Source organism: Coregonus clupeaformis, chromosome 32 (assembly GCF_020615455.1).
Source record: "Coregonus clupeaformis isolate EN_2021a chromosome 32, ASM2061545v1, whole genome shotgun sequence".
Classification (NCBI taxonomy): domain Eukaryota; kingdom Metazoa; phylum Chordata; class Actinopteri; order Salmoniformes; family Salmonidae; genus Coregonus; species Coregonus clupeaformis.
In genome coordinates this window covers 6,087,832-6,106,573 of record NC_059223.1, presented here as the reverse complement: position 1 = coordinate 6,106,573, position 18,742 = coordinate 6,087,832, and positions in this window count along the sequence as shown.

The following is an 18,742-nucleotide window of genomic DNA, read 5'->3' as shown; positions in this document are numbered from 1 at the left end:
CGTAGGTTTGGTGCGAGTGGCAGGAACAGGCCGGGTCGGGCTGGCGACGCACACCGTAGGTTCTGTGCGTGGAGCAGGAACAGGCCGGGCTGGGCTGGCGACGCACACCGTAGGTTCTGTGCGTGGAGCAGGAACAGGCCGGGCTGGGCTGGCGACGCACACCGTAGGTTCTGTGCGTGGAGCAGGAACAGGCCGGGCTGGGCTGGCGACGCACACCGTAGGTTCTGTGCGAGGAGCAGGAACAGGCCGGGCTGGGCTGGCGACGCACCCCGTAGGTTCTGTGCGTGGAGCAGGAACAGGCCGGGCTGGACTGGCGACGCACACCGTGGGCTTGATGCGTGGAGTAGGAGCAGGCCGGTCCGTACTGGGAACACACACCACTGGCTTTAACTGGGGATCAGGAACGGGCCGGACCGGACTGGTAACACACATCAGTCTCTCACGCCGTGCCGCAACAACTTCCCTTCCTCTACTCGCCAATGGCTCCCGTAATCCGATAGCCTTCTCTCCACGTCTCCCTGTGGCAGCCTCCTGCTGCCCAGCCGCCCAAGCCATGTGCCCCCCCCAAAAAACTTTTTGGGGTTGCCTCTCGTCCCTCCGATGATGGCCCTGCTGACGCCGTTGCTCCTCTCCTGCCAGGTTCTCCCCCTTCATCGCCCTCCGGTACCGGACGGCCTCCTCCTGCGTAATATGTCCCCAGCCGAGGAGGACATCCACCAGCGTTCTCTCCTGCGGGTGTTCCTGGATACGCTGCTTGGTCCTTTTATGGTGGGTTTTTCTGTCACGATCGTCTATAAAGGGAGCAGACCAATACGCAGCGCGTTGAGTGAACATGATGACTTTAATGATGAAGCACGTATATACAAAACAAAAGACGATAGTGAAGTCCAACAGTGACTAAGACTGAAACGGAACAAAAACCCACAAAACCAAGGAGAAACCACACAGTTTAAATATGGCTCCCAATCAGAGATAACGAGCCGACAGCTGACACTCGTTACCTCCGATTGGGAGTCATATGACTAATCAAGAACAATCACCAAACATAGAAATGAACAACTAGAATACCCAACATAGAAATACACCCAAACAATGAAAATGAACAACCCTGGCTCAATAATCAAAGTCCATGGAGCCAGAGTGTCACAATCCCACTTGGCGTTTTTCCTATTTTGTTGCATTACAACCTGTAATTTAAAGGGATTTTTATTTGGATTTCATGTCACGAACATCTACAAAATAGTCCAAATTGGTGAAGTGAAATGAAAAAAATAACTTGTTTCAAAAAATCACCCCCTTTGTTATGAAGCCCCTAAATAAGACCTGGTACAACCCATTACCTTCAGAAGTCACATCATTAGCTACATTTTATTTTACCTTTATTTAACTAGGCAAGTCAGTTAAGAACAAATTCTAATTTACAATGACGGCCTACACCGGCCAAACCCGGAAGACGCTGAGCCAATTGTGCGCCGCCCTATGGGACTCCCAATCACGGCTGGTTGTGATACAGCCTGGAATCGAACCAGGGGGTCTGTAGTGACGCCTCAAGCACTGAGATGCAGTGCCTTAGACCGCTTTGCCACTCGGGAGCACAATAAAGTCCACCTGTGTGCAATCTAAATGTCACATGATCTGAGTATATACACTGCTCAAAAAAATAAAGGGAACACTTAAACAACACAATGTAACTCAAAGTCAATCACATTTCTGTGAAATCAAACTGTCCACTTAGGAAGCAACACTGATTGACAATAAATGTCACATGCTGTTGTGCAAATGGAATAGACAACAGGTGGAAATTATAGGCAATTAGCAAGACACCCCCAATAAAGGACTGGTTTTGCAGGTGGTGACCACAGACCACTTCTCAGTTCCTATGCTTCCTGGCTGATGTTTTGGTCACTTTTGAATGCTGGCGGTGCTTTCACTCTAGTGGTAGCATGAGACGGAGTCTACAACCCACACAAGTGGCTCAGGTAGTGCAGCTCATCCAGGATGGCACATCAATGCGAGCTGTGGCAAGAAGGTTTGCTGTGTCTGTCAGCGTAGTGTCCAGAGCATGGAGGCGCTACCAGGAGACAGGCCAGTACATCAGGAGACATGGAGGAGGCCGTAGGAGGGCAACAAAATGACCTCCAGCAGGCCACAAATGTGCATGTGTCTGCTCAAACGGTCAGAAACAGACTCCATGAGGGCGGTATGAGGGCCCGACGTCCACAGGTGGGGGTTGTGCTTACAGCCCAACACCGTGCAGGACGTTTGGCATTTGCCAGAGAACACCAAGATTGGCAAATTCACCACTGGCGCCCTGTGCTCTTCACAGATGAAAGCAGGTTCACACTGAGCACGTGACAGACGTGACAGAGTCTGGAGACGCCGTGGAGAACGTTCTGCTGCCTGCAACATCCTCTAGCATGACCGGTTTGGCGGTGGGTCAGTCATGGTGTGGGGTGGCATTTCTTTGGGGGGCCGCACAGCCCTCCATGTGCTCGCCAGAGGTAGCCTGACTGCCATTAGGTACCGAGATGAGATCCTCAGACCCCTTGTGAGACCATATGCTGGTGCGGTTGGCCCTGGGTTCCTCCTAATGCAAGACAATGCCAGACCTCATGTGGCTGGAGTGTGTCAGCAGTTCCTGCAAGAGGAAGGCATTGATGCTATGGACTGGCCCGCCCGTTCCCCAGACCTGAATCCAATTGAGCACATCTGGGACATCATGTCTCGCTCCATCCACCAACGCCACGTTGCACCACAGACTGTCCAGGAGTTGGCGGATGCTTTAGTCCAGGTCTGGGAGGAGATCCCTCAGGAGACCATCCGCCACCTCATCAGGAGCATGCCCAGGTGTTGTAGGGAGGTCATACAGGCACGTGGAGGCCACACACACACTACTGAGCCTCATTTTGACTTGTTTTAAGGACATTACATCAAAGTTGGATCAGCCTGTAGTGTGGTTTTCCACTTTAAATTTGAGGGTGACTCCAAATCCAGACCTCCATGGGTTGATACATTTGATTTCCATTGATAATTTTTGTGTGATTTTGTTGTCAGCACATTCAACTATGTAAAGAAAAAATTATTTAATAAGATTATTTCATTCATTCAGATCTAGGATGTGTTATTTTAGTGTTCCCTTTATATTTTTGAGCAGTGTATTTATATATATATATTCCTGTTCTGAAAGGCCCCATAGTCTGCAACACCACTAAGCAAGGGGCACCCTCAAGCAAGCGGAACCATGAAGACCAAGGAGCTCTCCAAACAGGTCAGGAGAAGTACAGATAATGGTTGGGTTATAAAAAAAATATCCGAAACTTTGAACATCCCACGGAGCACCATTTAAATCCATTATTAAAAAATGGAAAGAATATGGCACCACAACAAACCTGCCAAGAGAGGGCCGCCCACCAAAACTCACGGACCAGGCAAGGATGGCATTAATCAGAGGCAACAAAGAGACCAAAGATAACCCTGAAGGAGCTGCAAAGCTCCACAGCGGAGATTGGAGTATCTGTCCATAGGACCACTTTAAGCCGTACACTCCACAGAGCTGGGCTTTACAGAAGAGTGACCAGAAAAAAGCCATTGCTTAAAGAAAAAAATAAGCAAACGTTTGGTGTTCGCCAAAAAGCATGTGGGAGACTCCCCAAACATATGGAAGAAGGTACTCTGGTCAGATGAGACTAAAATTGAGCTTTTTGGCCATCAAGATAAACGTTATGTCTGGCGCAAACCCAACACCTCTCATCACCCCGAGAACATCCCCACAGTGAAGCATGGTGGTGGCAGCATCATGCTGTGGGGATGTTTTTCCATCGGCAGGGACTGGGAAACTGGTCAGAATTGAAGGAATGATGGATGGTGCTAAATACAGGGAAATTCTTGAGGGAAACCTGTTTCAGTCTTCCAGAGATTTGAGACTGGGATGGAGGTTCACCTTCCAGCAGGACAATGACCCTAAGCATACTGCTAAAGCAACAGTCAAGTGATTTAAGGGGAAACATTTAAATGTCTTGGAATGGCCTAGTCAATGCCCAGACCTCAATCCAATTGAGAATCTGTGGTATGACTTAAAGATTGCTGTACACCAGTGGAAACCATCCAACTTGAAGGAGCTGGAGCAGTTTTGCCTTGAAGAATGGGCAAAAATCCAAGTGGCTAGATGTGCCAAGCTTATAGAGACATACCCCAAGAGACTTGCAGCTGTAATTGCTGCAAAAGGTGGCTCTACAAAGTATGCACGCTCAAGTTCTGTTTTTTTTTGTCTTATTTCTTGTTTGTTTCACAATAAAAAATATTTTGCATCAAATGATACATACCCCAAAATAATCCATTTTAATTCCAGGTTGTAAGGCAACAAAATAGGAAAAATGCCAAGGGGGTGAATACTTTGCAAGCCACTGTACACTATATATACAAAAGTATATTCAAATTATTGGATTCGGCTATTTCAGCCACACCCGTTGCTGACAGGTGTATAACATCGAGCACACAGCCATGCAATCTCCATAGACAAACATTGGCAGTAGAAGGGCCTTACTGAAGAGCTGTGACTTTCAACGTGGCACCGTCATAGGACGTCACCTTTCCAACTAGTTAGTTCGTCAAATTTCTGCCCTGCTAGAGTTGCCCCGGTCAACTGTAAGTGCTGTTATTGTGAAGTGGAAACATCTAGGAGCATCAACGGCTCAGCCGCGAAGTGGTAGGCCACACAACTCACTGATTGGGACCGCCTAGTGATGAAGCGTGTAGCGTGTAAAAATCGTCTGTACTCGGGTGCAACACTTACTACCGTGTTCCAAACTGCCTCTGGAAGCAATGTCAGCACCAGAACTGTTCGTCGGGAGCTTCATGAAATTGGTTTCCGTGTCCGAGCAGCCGCACACAAGCCTAAGATCACTAATGACCAATGCAAAGCGTCGGCTGGAGTGGTGTAAAGCTCGCCGCCATTGGACTCGGGAGCAGTGGAAACGCATTCTCTGGAGTGATGAATCACGCTTCACCATCTTGCAGTCCAAGAACGCTACCTGCCCGAATGCATAGTGCCAACTGTAAAGTTTGGTGGAGGAAGAATAATGGTCTGGGGCTGTTTTTCATGGTTCAGGCCCCTTAGTTCCAGTGAAGGGAAATCTTAACGCTACAGCATACAATTACATTCTAGATGATTCTGTGCTTCCAACTTTGTTGCAACAGTTTGGGGAAGGCCCTTTCCTGTTTCAACATGACAATGCCCCCGTGCACAAAGTGAGGTCCATGCAGAAATGATTTGTCGAGATCGGTGTGGAAGAACTTGACTGGCCTGTACAGAGCCCTGACCTCAACCCCATCGAACACCTTTGGGATGAATTGGAACGCCGACTGCAAGCCAGGCCTAATCGCCCAACATCAGTGCCTGACCTCACTAATGCTCTTGTGGCTGAATGGAATCAAGTCCCCGCAGCAATGTTCCAACATCAGGTGGAAAGCCCAGAAGAGTGGAGCAGCAAAGGGGGGACCAACTCCATATTAATGCCCATGATTTCGGAATGAGATATTTGACGAGCAGGTGTCCACATACTTTTGTCATGTAGTGAACACAGTCTACAAAACATTAGGAACACCTTGAGTTGCACCCCCTTTTGCCCTCAGAAGAGACTCAATTTGTTAGGGCATGGACTCTACAAAGTGTCGAAAATGTTCCACAGGGATGCTGGCCCATGTTGACGCCAATGCTTCCCACAGTTGTGTCAAGTTGGCTGGATGTCCTTTGGGTGGTGGACCATTCTTCATACATTTAACAAGTGACACCAATAAGGGATCATAGCTTTCACCTGGTCAGTCTATGTCATGGAAAGAGCAGGTGTTCCTAATGTTTTGTACACACAGTGTATACTGATATTGTCAGAGTTAAATAAAAGAAGGTAACCAGTGACCGAATTTGAATAGGGTTCATATTTCATGTTGTGCCAGATGAGTTTATCCTTCTAACTTTACCGTAGCATAGCAGATTCCCATATTATTATAGGCCTACTATCCCTTTATCTCACCACTGTGAAGGGCTGTATGATATCGCATGTACATTCCAAATTAAATGTTCAAGCTCAGTATTAATGTAGGCTTGTATGAGTATGAATTGTTTTTGTTCCTTACCAGAGTTGTCTAATGACAAAGGTAAGAAATATGGTTCATGTTCTTGTACTTTTGGAGAAGCGCAAAAAGCATCCTATTCTCTTTCATTTCTCTCCCTTGAGTCGGAACGGTGCTATGCCAAAATGTGGACAGCCTGTGGACAGCCAGAGCCCAGTGCGGTATATGGCTGGGAAAACGTACCTCAATCCAGGGATGGAATATATCGTTGTACTTCTAATCACCACGAAATGATGAAAGGTGAATCGAGAAGATTGAAATACTGCTAGATTTTTATTAAACTGCCATTTTTGTCAGCATGCTAGGCTAGCTAATGCTAAAGCAACCCATTGGATTCAACAGCACTTCCAGTAGCTACTCACCCCAACTCTAGGCGTCGCATTTTCATGGAATCCAATGGGCTTTTATTGCATTAGCTAGCCTAGCATGCTAACGAAAACAGCAGTTTAATTAAAAACAAGCAGTATTTCAATCTTCTCGATTCGGGATGATTATGAGTACAACGACATATTACATCCCTGGATTGAGGTACGTTTTCACATTCCGGCATAGCACCACAGAGTTTCTAAACCCAGAGACACAACCTCGCAAGACTTCTGGGAACGCTTGAGAAACAGACCAAGCAGACCAGGCTGTGGTTTGGGGTTTAAGAAGTCAATGAGAGAAGTGAAATGTCTTTAAGTAGTTGAACACAGGGGGTGTCCCCCACATTCTGAAATTGCATTTTTGTCATTTTCATCATTGGAATGTGATACAAAACGAAGCATTGGTTGCTTTAGGACCATGCGGACGCCTCCGAGCGGTCGAGTAGGCTGTTTGGAGTGTTTATCCGACTGGATAAAAAATTTATACAAATTATGTCCCTCCCCACTTCTAAAACCAAAGTTGTGCCCCTGGTTGAACATGTTACTACTTCAACCTTGTGAAAGTGACAAAATGACACATTTTAATTTCTGATTTGACGGCCGTTATGACATGTTTCTATGCATGAGTTTAGCTAGCCAACGATGCCAAGACATCGCCTACAAGTGTGATCGGGGATTTCTATTTGAGAAGCAGTTCCTGCCTATCTTCAGACAGTACTATACTGTCTTTGCAACGTGGTCTCAGAGCACTTCGTATTATTCTGACACTGGCCTCCCGAGTGGCACAGTGGTCTAAGGCACTGCATCACAGTGCTAGCTGTGCCACTAGAGATCCTGGTTCGAATCCAGGCTCTGTCATAGCCGGCTGTGACCAGGAGACCCATGGGGTGGCGCACAAGTAGGGGAGGGAATGGCTGGCAGGGATGTAGCTCAGTTGGTAGAGCATGGTGTTTGCAACGCCAGGGTTGTGGGTTAGATTGCCACGGGGGTATAAAAAAATAATTAATTGTAAGTCGCTCTGGATAAGAGCGTCTGCTAAATGACTAAAATGATTTAGTATGATATGTTACATTTCGTATAGTATGTATTAATTTGTGGATGTCCATCATCCAATTTGTACAATATTTTCCGAATTTGCTAAATGTACAACTTCTTACGAATTTCTAAACGTATGATATGTTACAAATTTCAGTTTGTAGTGGCTAACGTTAGCTAGGGGTGGCAAAAGCTAATGTTAATTAGCTGGCTTACGTTAGCTAGGCTAGGGGTTAGGGTTAAGAGTTAGGTTAAAGGGTTAAGGTTAGGGTTATCTAAAAGGGTTAAGGTTAGGAGAAGGGTTAACTAACATGCTAAGTAGTTGCAAAGTAGAAAAAATGCTATTTCAGAATGTGGACAAGTCCCCCCCATCCCCAGTGAAAGTTGCGCCCCTGTTTGATAGCACAGTTCCAAATCAAGAGAGTTTATTTATTTCCCCTTTTTTTACTTTAACTATTTACATATCATTACAGCACTGTATATAGACATAATATGACATTTTAAATGTCTTTATTCTTTTGGAAGTGTAATGTTTACTGTTCATTTTTTAAAATTGTTTATTTCACTTTTGTTTATTATCCATTTCACTTGCTTTGGCAATGTAAACATATGTTTCCCATGCCAATAAAGCCCCTTCAACTGAATCGGATCCTTTTGGCTATTGTGGACTATACAATTTTCCTCCAGATATTTTAGTATTGAATATAAATCGACTCCTAATAGGCCTAATCATTCAACCCCTGCTGTCATCATTAAATTATTTTACTATTGATTTAAAATAAAAAGCTTACTTTACCTCGGTCTGTCAATGTCACCCTCGGTTTGTGGGTAAAGTCCGAAGCTTTCACCCAAAAAAATAATTGTCCTAAAAAGACGGCAAAGAGAGCTAGCGGACTCATGCTTTTCTGAGGCTCTCGCCAAATCATTACTAGAAGCTGTAGGCGGTTTTAGCACAAGGGTGGTGTAGTATTATATCAATCGTCACTTACTTTTTCCTCCAGTAGCAGGCGCGGTGTTAGGGAGCTGCCAATTAGCAAGCCTATGAGTCCAGAATAGCGACACTGCTCTCAGGTGGGTAAACTAAGAACTGTAATTGAACCCATTGAAAATAGACGAAATATTGTTTCTTTTAAATGAAGAAACGTAACACAGTTTGTACATTATTACAAATGAGTCCAGAGAATGAAGAAATTGCAGAAACTTCTGAAATGGAGAAAGTGAAGAATTAAATGAAAATTCTGAAAATGAAGGAATACAAGGAATGTGGAAACTGAACAATTAACTGTGAAAATGGCAACCATTTGTAGAGTACAAGCGTTTGAGGCTACAAAGAGGATTTTGATTCCTATGTAGAGCGTTTTTGAGCGTTGGCTGGCTGCAAATGAAATCAAACATGAAAAGAAAGCATACATATTTCTCAGTGTTTTGCATCCAACTGAGTATGGATTGCTGAAAGGTCTCATTGAACCAATAAAAACAGTGGAGTTGACCTATGCAGAACTGACTGAAACTCTCTCAAGGCATTTCAAGCCTAAGCCCATTCTCATTGCAGAATGCTTCAGATTCTACCAATGTCACCAGAGTCAAGGGGAAACCGTGGCTGACTACATCCTTGCTTTGAAAAGGCTGGCAAGTACACTACCAGTAAAAGTTTGGAAACACCTACTCATTCAAGGGTTTTTCTTTATTTTTACTATTTTTTTTTACATTGTAGAATAATAGTGAAGACATCAAAACTATGAAATAACACATATGGAATCATGTAGTAACCAAAAAAGTGTTAAACAATTCAAAATATATTTTATATTTGAGATTCTTCAAATTGCCACCCTTTGCCTTGATGACAGCCTTGAACACTCTTGGCATTCTCTCAACCAGCTTCATGAGGTAGTCACCTGGAATGCATTTCAATTAACAGGTGTGCCTTCTTAAAAGTTAATTTGTGGAATTTCTTTCCTTCTTAATTCGTTTGAGCCAATCAGTTGTGTTGTGACAAGGTGGGGGGGTAAACAGAAGATAGCATTATTTGGTAAAAGACCAAGTCCATATTATGGCAAGAACAGCTCAAATAAGCAAAGAGAAACAACAGTCCATCATTACTTTAAGACATGAAGGTCAGTCAATACGGAACATTTCAATAACTTTTAAAGTTTCTTCAAGTGCACTCGCAAAAACCATCAAGCGCTATGATGAAACTGGCTCTCATGTGGACCACCACAGGAATGGAAGACCCAGAGTTCATTAGAGTTACCAGCCTCAGAAATTGCAGCCCAAATAAATGCTTCACAGAGTTCAAGTCACAGACACATCTCAACATCAACTGTTCCGAGGGGACTGTGTGAATCAGGCCTTCACGGTCGAATTGCTGCAAAGAAACCACTACTGAAGGACAACAATAAGAAGAAGAGATCTGCTTGGGCCAAGAAACACGAGCAATGGACATTAGACCGGTGTAAATGTGTCCTTTGGTCTGGAGTCCAAATTGAGATTTTTGGTTCCAACCGCCGTGTCTTGTGTGACGCGGTGTGGGTGAACGGATGATCTCTGTATGTGTAGCTCCCACAGCAAAGCATGGAGGAGGAGGTGTTATGTTGTGTGGGTGCTTTGCTGGTGACACTGTCTGTGATTTATTTAGAATTCAAGGCACACTTAACCAGCATGGCTACCACAGCATTCTGCAGCGATACGCCATCCCATCTGGTTTGGACTTAGCGGTAATTTCATTTGTTTTTCAACAGGACAATGACCCATTACACCTCCAGGCTGTGTAAGGGCTATTTTACCAAGAAGGAGAGTGATGGAGTGCTGCATCAGATGACCTGGCTTCCACAATCCCCTGACCTCATCCCAATTGAGATGGTTTGGGATGAGTCGGACCGCAGAGTGAAGGAAAAGCAGCCAACAAGTGCTAAGCATATGTGGGAACTCCTTCAATACTGTTGGAAAAGCATTCCAGGTGAAGCTGGTTGAGAGAATGCCAAGAGTGTGCAAAGCTGTCATCAAGGCAAAGGGTGGCTATTTGAAGAATCTCAAATCTCAAATATATTTTTATTTGTTTAACACTCCATATGGGTTATTTCACAGTTGTGATATCTTCACTATTATTCTACAATGTAGAGAATAGTAAAAATAAAGAAAAACCCTTGAATGAGTAGGTGTGTCCAAACCTTTGACTGGTATGTACATTTTCTTGATGATGCTCTCCGAGATACGTTTGTATGTGGTCTCACAGGTGAAGCATATCACAGATGCCTTCTGTCAGAGAAGGACTAGACTTTCAAGAAAGCCTGTGATATCGCACTTGGACTCGAGCTTGCCCACAGGGATACTATTGAGCTATCGGGACATGTAGAACGTCAGAAAGGAGTTCACAAGGTAATTGACACACGTGGAGTACAAATGCAGCTGGACACTGGAGCGTCTGTATCTCTTGTTCCAGAGAGAATCTACAAAGAAAAACTGAAAGAGTGCCCTCTTCAGCCAGCAACCATCCACCTTTCATCATACACTGGTGACACTATGCCTGTGTTAAGGCAGATCCATGTACCAGTCTGGGGAAGGAGTGGACGCTACCGCTTATCATTGTTGAAGGAGAGAAATCAGCCTTGCTAGGCAGAAACTGGCTACAGAAGATCAAGCTGAACTGGAGAGAAATCTTCAGTCTGAAAAATGACAAACCAGTGTGTCAGGCTACACTCACTAACATGCTGGAGAAGCACAAATAACTTTTCAAAGATGGCTACGGCGAGATACAAGACTTCACAGCAAAAGTCAGAGTGCAAGAAGGAACCAAGCCTATCTTTCACAAACCACGTCCAGTTCCCTATGCTCTTAAGGAAGCAGTGGAGAAAGAACTGGAGCGCCTTCAGAAGAGTAACATCATCACGAAAGTGGAGAGGAGCGACTGGGACGTTCCGATCATTGTAGTCCCAAAGAAAGACAATACCATCAGAATGTGTAGAGACTACAAGGTCACAGTAAATCGCTGCATACTACCAGAGGAATATCCACTACCAAACACTGAAGTTCTGTTTTCCACTCTAGCTGGTGGGAAGGTTTTCAGTAAGCTGGACCTGTCATTCTCTCATCAGCAACTGAAGCTTGATCCGGAGTCAGAACAGTATCTGACCATCAATACATACAAGGGGCTATTCAGATTCAATCGCTTGGCCTATGGGATCTCGACAGCTCCAGCAATATTCAAACACACAATGGATCAGATCTTGACGGCATAGACAATGTTGTGTGCTTCATGGACAACATCCTCATGTCAGCACCAACCATTGAAGAGCACCTTGTAGTGCTGGACAAAGTGATGTCAAGACTGGAGAAATACGGAGTGAGAATGAAACATAGCAAGTGTGAGTTCCTCCAGGACTCAGTGGAGTATCTCGGATACAATATTGACGCACAAGGCCTGCACCCTACCAACAGCAAGGTGGAAGCATCAGAGCTGAGGTAATTTTTGGGGCTCCTGAACTATTACGGAAAGTTTTTGGCAAACTTGTCCACATTGTTGCATCCGCTTCACCAACTGCTGCAGGCCGATACAAAGTGGAATTGGTCTCCACATTGCGAAGAAGCATTCAAGACTTGCAAACAGCATCTACTAAAGAGCAAGTGGCTTGCCCACTACGACACAAAGATGAAGCTGAGACTCGCGTGTGATGCATCTCCATACGGAGTAGGAGCCGTCATCTCACATGTTCTACCATCAGGTGAAGAACACCCTATTGCATTTGCATCACAGACTCTGTCACCAACTGAGAACAATTATGCCCAAATTGAGAAGGAAGCCCTGAGCATAATATTTGGAGTGAAGAAGTTTCACAAATACCTCTATGGAAGGACGTTCCAACTGCTGACGGATCACAAGCCTCTGTTGGCCATCCTTGGACCAAAATCAGCCATAACAACCCTGGCTGCACTTTGAATGCAACGTTGGGCTCTGATATTGCTAGCCTATGACTACGAGATTGAGAACAGACAATCCAATGGTCACGCAAATGCCGATGCACTATAAAGACTACCATGCAAAAGTGACACAGACAGTGAAGACGATAGAGCAGTCTTCCAGATCTCTCTCATCGACGAACTGCTCATATCTGTTTCAGACATAGCAGAGGAAACGAGGAAAGACCCAGTACTTTTAAAAGTCTTGGACTTAACGTTGGCCAGCTGGCCAACCTTCGTAAATGACGATAACCTTTGTCCATTCATCGACAAGAAAGACCAGTTGTCTACTGATCAAGGATGTGTTCTGAGGGGATCAAGGGTGGTGGTACCTCATAAATTCAAGAGGAGACTGCTATCTGACCTGCATGAGGGACATCCAGGGATCACTCAAATGAAAGCACTCGCCCGCAGTTATCTGTGGTGGCCTGGACTGGATCAGAACATTCAGCAGCATATAGGTCACTGTTCACCCTGTGAAGCTGTTCAGAACAAGCCTGCTACTGCACCTCTTCATTCATGGTCCTGGGCTGCTACACCATGGGAATGCATCCATGTGGATTATGCCGAGATTGACAAGCAACCCTTCCTTGTTGTCGTCGATGTCTATTCCAAGTGGATGGAAGTGTGCCCTACTCAACTGACCACAGCTGAAAAGACAATCAATCTTCTCAGACACCTGTTCGCATCCTTTGGACTAGTCAAGGAGCTCGTCTCGGACAATGGCCCTCCTGTCACCACCTTAGCATCCGGCATCAAACGGAGCAGCGGAGAGAGCCGTGCAAACCTTTAAGAAGGCCTGGACTAGGCTCGAGATTCAGTCTGTGCCCACCCACCAAAGGCTTCCCCGTTTTCTGTTTACTTACCGTAACACACCACACACAGTAACGGAACGTACACAAGCTGAACTGTTTCTGGAACGCCAACCACGTACCTGCCTGACATTGTTGAAACCAGACTTGTCAAACACTGTGGCAAAGCACCAGCTATAGCAGAAGAAAGCTCATGACAGATACTCAAAGACTGTTAGAGAATTCAAAGCGGGAGAGAGTGTGATGGTACATGATTTCAGACACCCCAAGCACCTGTGAAACTCAGGTGTGATCTTGCAACGCAGAGGACCTTTGACTTACCAAGTCCAAGTTGGTCATCACCATGTCAACATTCATGTGGATCATCTGCTATGGTCCAACGCCCCAGCAGAGACATGCCGAGAGAACAAGAACAATAATAACCCCCAGGACTAGTCTCCTGACTGTGGACGTATGGGAGAGACCTTCCACTCGAACCTGGCCCACCACCGGAAGCCCAGGAGGAGCGGAGATATCCTGTTCGACAGCGAAGGGCACCTCAAAAGCTTGACCTGTGAGTTGAGCTGTTTCAGGAGGTAACAAACAGTAAAACAAACAAACACTTTAATATGTTCTAGATAAAAGGAAAGCAAAATAACATTACCTGGGTTAGTTATTAGGACACAAATTCCATCTTCGGGGCAGAATAATCCCCTGGATTTGTGCTGGGCTCTGAAAAGTCTGCTTCAACCAAGTATTTGAGAAATGTTTAAGAATGCATTGTTCAGATATTAGTATTAGCATTAGTATTTCACAAATGTATTTACCTTGTTCTCTGGGAGTTAAAAGCTATGGGGGAGGAGTGTAGGATTGGTGATCTATATCTGTCTATATTAGTTACCATGCTGTTACTAAGCAGTAATGTATTATGGCAGTGTTATGTTATGGAACCTAATAGGAAGTGCACATGCACTTTCTTACAAAACGACACTAAACTGTTCTCCCGTCTCCTGCCTGGTAATTTTCTCCACAACACAAATATTACAGGTTGGGGTCTATAAAGTCGGGTCTTCCGTCTAGTCTAGTCGTCACTCTTCAACTTCATCAGAGATACGCCTCTTTCTCTCTGCATTCATTTCCACTTGGGGAAACAGGTACAGGTAGTGTACCCAAAATGTAGCTTAATTGCTCTGTTGTGAGCTCGGTAATATTTTTGATAGACTACGCCCTTGATTTTTCTCGTCCGTCTCGCGAAGAGATGTCTTTACTTTTTGATAACCTTCTATTGGCCACTACAAGTGCGAATTCCTACCCGCTAGATGTGCATATTATGTAGCCTAAATTCAGAGAAGGCTAGACTAGTATAGACTAAACGGTAGTCTCTTACTCTCTTCCAACCCAGGTGCACAGAATATAATACAAGCCAGATGTGGACATCCTGGGCTGGCGTGGTTACATGTGTGTTACATGTGTGTGGTTGTGAGGCCACTTGGATGTACGGCCAAATTCTCTAAAACTACGTTTTTTGCTAGAGAAATGAACATTCAAGTCTCTGGCAACAGCTCTGTTGGACATTCCTGCAGTCAGCATGCCAATTGCATGTTCCCTCAAAACTTAAGACATCTGTTGCATTGTGTTTTGTGACAAAACTGCACATTTTAGAGTGGCCTTTTATTGTCCCCAGCACAAGCTGTTTAATCAGCTTCTTGATATGCCACACCTGTCAGGTGGATAGATTATCTTGGCAAATGAGAAATGCTCACTAACAGAGATGTAAACAAGTTTGTGCACCAAATTTGAGAGAAATTAGCTTTTTGTGCATATGTAAAACTTCTGGGATCTTTTATTTCAGCTCATGAAACATGGGACCAACACTTTACATGTTGCGTTTATAATTTCATTCAGTATAATACATTCCTGCTTTTGTATTTGCCATAGGTGGTGCAATTGATGGCTGCTGAAATAGGCAAAAGCAGACATAACTAGCCTATGTTATCATCACAACTCTCTGCGTCACATCCTTTTTGGCAGATTACACCAAGGAAATAAATAAAATATTGGTTCCCCATAAAATATTCTGTGTCATATACAGTAGTAATCATGTAAATAGGCTACATTTAAACAGCTCAGACCATATCACACTGCCATAAAATAGCAGATGCAGCACACTGAACTGTAGATGTAAAAGTTATGTGGGTCTCAGCTTGTTATAGAGAAGAATCACATGATGATCATCATATCTTTTCCAAGGCACATGAAAAAGAGCAGATTGATGTCAAGTTTTCTCATTACACAGATGTTTTCTTGGAGGCACAGCCTTACTCAAACATTGAGTATTAATTTGTGCGTTGGGCTGGCGCAATAATGGTGTAACAGACAATTATGGACAATAACCATGAACTAAAACAATAATCATCATGTCTTTTTAAAACATTCATTTTAGGAGGGTGCGGATTCAACTTTATTTTCAAGTAGATATAGTTTATCCAATCATCATTTCATTTTTTACATAATGAGGATAAAGTTAGTAATCATTTCAGGAGGAAAATGGCACGGGCGTAAGGATAAGCTTAATTTCCAAAAGTTCCAAGCGGTCAAAACCATCCATTTGGTAACAATACCTTTTAAGGGGTCCTTATTACAGTGAAATTACTCTGTAACAAGTATTATAGTTAAGTGTAACAAGTAGTTACAGTGTAATAACAACATGTACCTGGTAGTAATTGCAGTCCATAGCCAGCCATGCCTCCCTGCCAAATATCTGGACTGCTTGGCAAGCGATAATCCCACTGGTTGAGGAGCTGAATGTCCTTCTGCAGGAGTGGCCCGGACTCTACTACACTGTTCATGTTCTGTGTTCCAAGTGCCTCAAGAGAGGGTCACCCAACCCACACACCTTCCCAGGTAAATATGCTGTCCCTTCTCTTTCCCCGCCACCACCCCCCCACACCTCAGTTACCAGTGGTTTAGAATCATCATGGCATTATGGAAATATCTCATGGAGGGGACATCTGATACATTTTAATGGATGGAACTGAATAATTAACCGCTAATAACAACAATAACATGTTCCGTCCTATTATAAATGTCTAAAAACAATCTTTCGAGCTTTAAATGAGAAAGTGAAAACCATACTGTACATTCATGCATTGCCCTTGTTCTATATTCAATAGAAATAGGGGTGTATTGCTGTGGGTGAGAAGATGACTCATTAGGTTGAAGTTAAGTCAGTCAGTGGGGATGGAGGCTACACAAAGACGACGGTGCGGCTGGTGGTGACATTAGCTCAGCTGAAGACACAAATTGGCCTCGTAGCTGTCTGTTCTGGGCCTCCTGCTGAGATCATGGACAAGTTCTGACATGGTGGTGTAGACTGAGGGTTAACATGGCAATGCAACTGCCTTTATTTTCTTTGAATGTGACTAGAGTACAATAGATCATACAGCACGAGCGAGCCCATAGTCAGCTCTTTGTTATGATATAAACAATGCCATCCTGACATCCGTAGGTGTGTGTACGCACATATGGCAAATTCAGTAAAGGTTTCCCTCCTATAGCTCAGTTGGTAGAGCATGGCGCTTGCAACGCCAGGGTAGTGGGTTCGATTCCCACGTGGGGCCAGTATGAAAAATGTATGCACTCACTAACTGTAAGTCGCTCTGGATAAGAGCGTCTGCTAAATGACTAAAATGTCAAATGTAAGTGTAACAGCAAATGCTTGTTACAAATGGGCATTTTCCCACTAAATTCACCAACATATTTTTCGCTTCTTCTCAGCTGCATCCGATTCATTAACAACTGTGACAAAGGTTGGGACCCCTTGTGGATGTGCTGGGTGTCTGAGAGATTTGCATAGATCCACAGATTATGCAATCGCCATCGCACTGCACACTGCCCTATCCCATCTGGACAAGAGGAATACCTATGTAAGAATGCTGTTCATTAACAATAGTTCAGTCTTCAACACCATAGTGCCCTCCAAGCTCATCATTAAGCTCGGGGCCCTGGGTCTGAACCACGCCCTGTGCGACTGGGTTCTGGATTTCCTGACGGGCCACCCCCAGGTGGTGAAGGTATGAAACAACACCTCCACTACGCTGATCCTCAACACAGGGGCCCCACAAGGGTGCATGCTCAGCCCCCTCCTGTACTCCCTGTTCACCAATGACTGCGTGGCCACGCATGCCTTCAATTCAATCATCAAGTTTGCGGACGACACAACAGTAGTAGGCCTGATTACCAACCTGATTACCAACAATGACGAGACATCCTACAGGGAGGAGATGAGGGCCCTGGCGGAGTGGTGCCAGGAAAATAACCTCTCCCTCAACATCAACAAAATGAAGGAGCTGATCATGGACTTCAGGGGACAGCAGAGGGAGCGCGCCCCTATCCACATCGATGAGACCGCAGTGGAGAAGGTGAAAAAATTCAAGACATTATCAGCTTCAAGTTCCATACTGTTTTACTCATTTCATATTTATATACTATATTCTACTGTATTTTAGTCAATGCCACTCCGACATTGCTCATCCTAATATTTATATATTTGCTAATTCCATTCTTTTACTTTTAGATTTGTGTATATTGTTGTGAATTGTTGGTTACTACTGCCCTGTTGGAGCCAGGAACACAAGCATTTCGCTACACCCGCAATAACATCTGCTAAATATGTTTATGTGACCAATACAATTTAATTTAATTTAATTTGATAACTGAAATAATATGAAAGCCTGGAAATGGCCAAGTCACAAACCAGCTAATGTTAGAAAAGGATTATTTACAGTGAGGGAAAAAAGTATTTGATCCCCTGCTGATTTTGTACATTTGCCCACTGACAAAGACATGATCAGTCTATAATTTTAATGGTAGGTTTATAGACTGATCATTTCTTTGTCAGTGGGCAAACGTACAAAATCAGCAGGGGATCAAATACTTTTTTTCCCTCACTGTAGTTACCAAGCTAACAACCAGCCTGAGCTTTCAATTGTCATTATCTAGCTATCTTCATAAGGGCTAGGCTTCAGTCTTAGGCTGTTGCAATCCACAGCCAGCAGGCATACTATTTTTATATCACAGATAAACAGACACAATGAGATATTTAGCTGCTAGCTAGCTATGTCGTTAGCTAATAATTACTGCATATGGGGATCATAATGTTGCATTTTACTGGTAAAATATAAATCCTGCAGAAGCCCCCTCTTCTGCCTGGCTGGCTAGCTAGCTAGCAAGCTTCATATCATTAGCCAGTCGATTTTAGCTAGAAACACCAGTGCTGGAACACCAGTCAGCATTGCAGCATTGTTAATAAAGTACTCCTACAAGATATGAAATACTTGATATTCTGGATCATATTATCACATTCCTATATGTGGACAATACAGAAGACATTGAACTGCTACACCCCCCCCCTCTCTCTTTTTTTACACACACGCACACACATTTTACTCCATAGCAGTAATTGAGGTG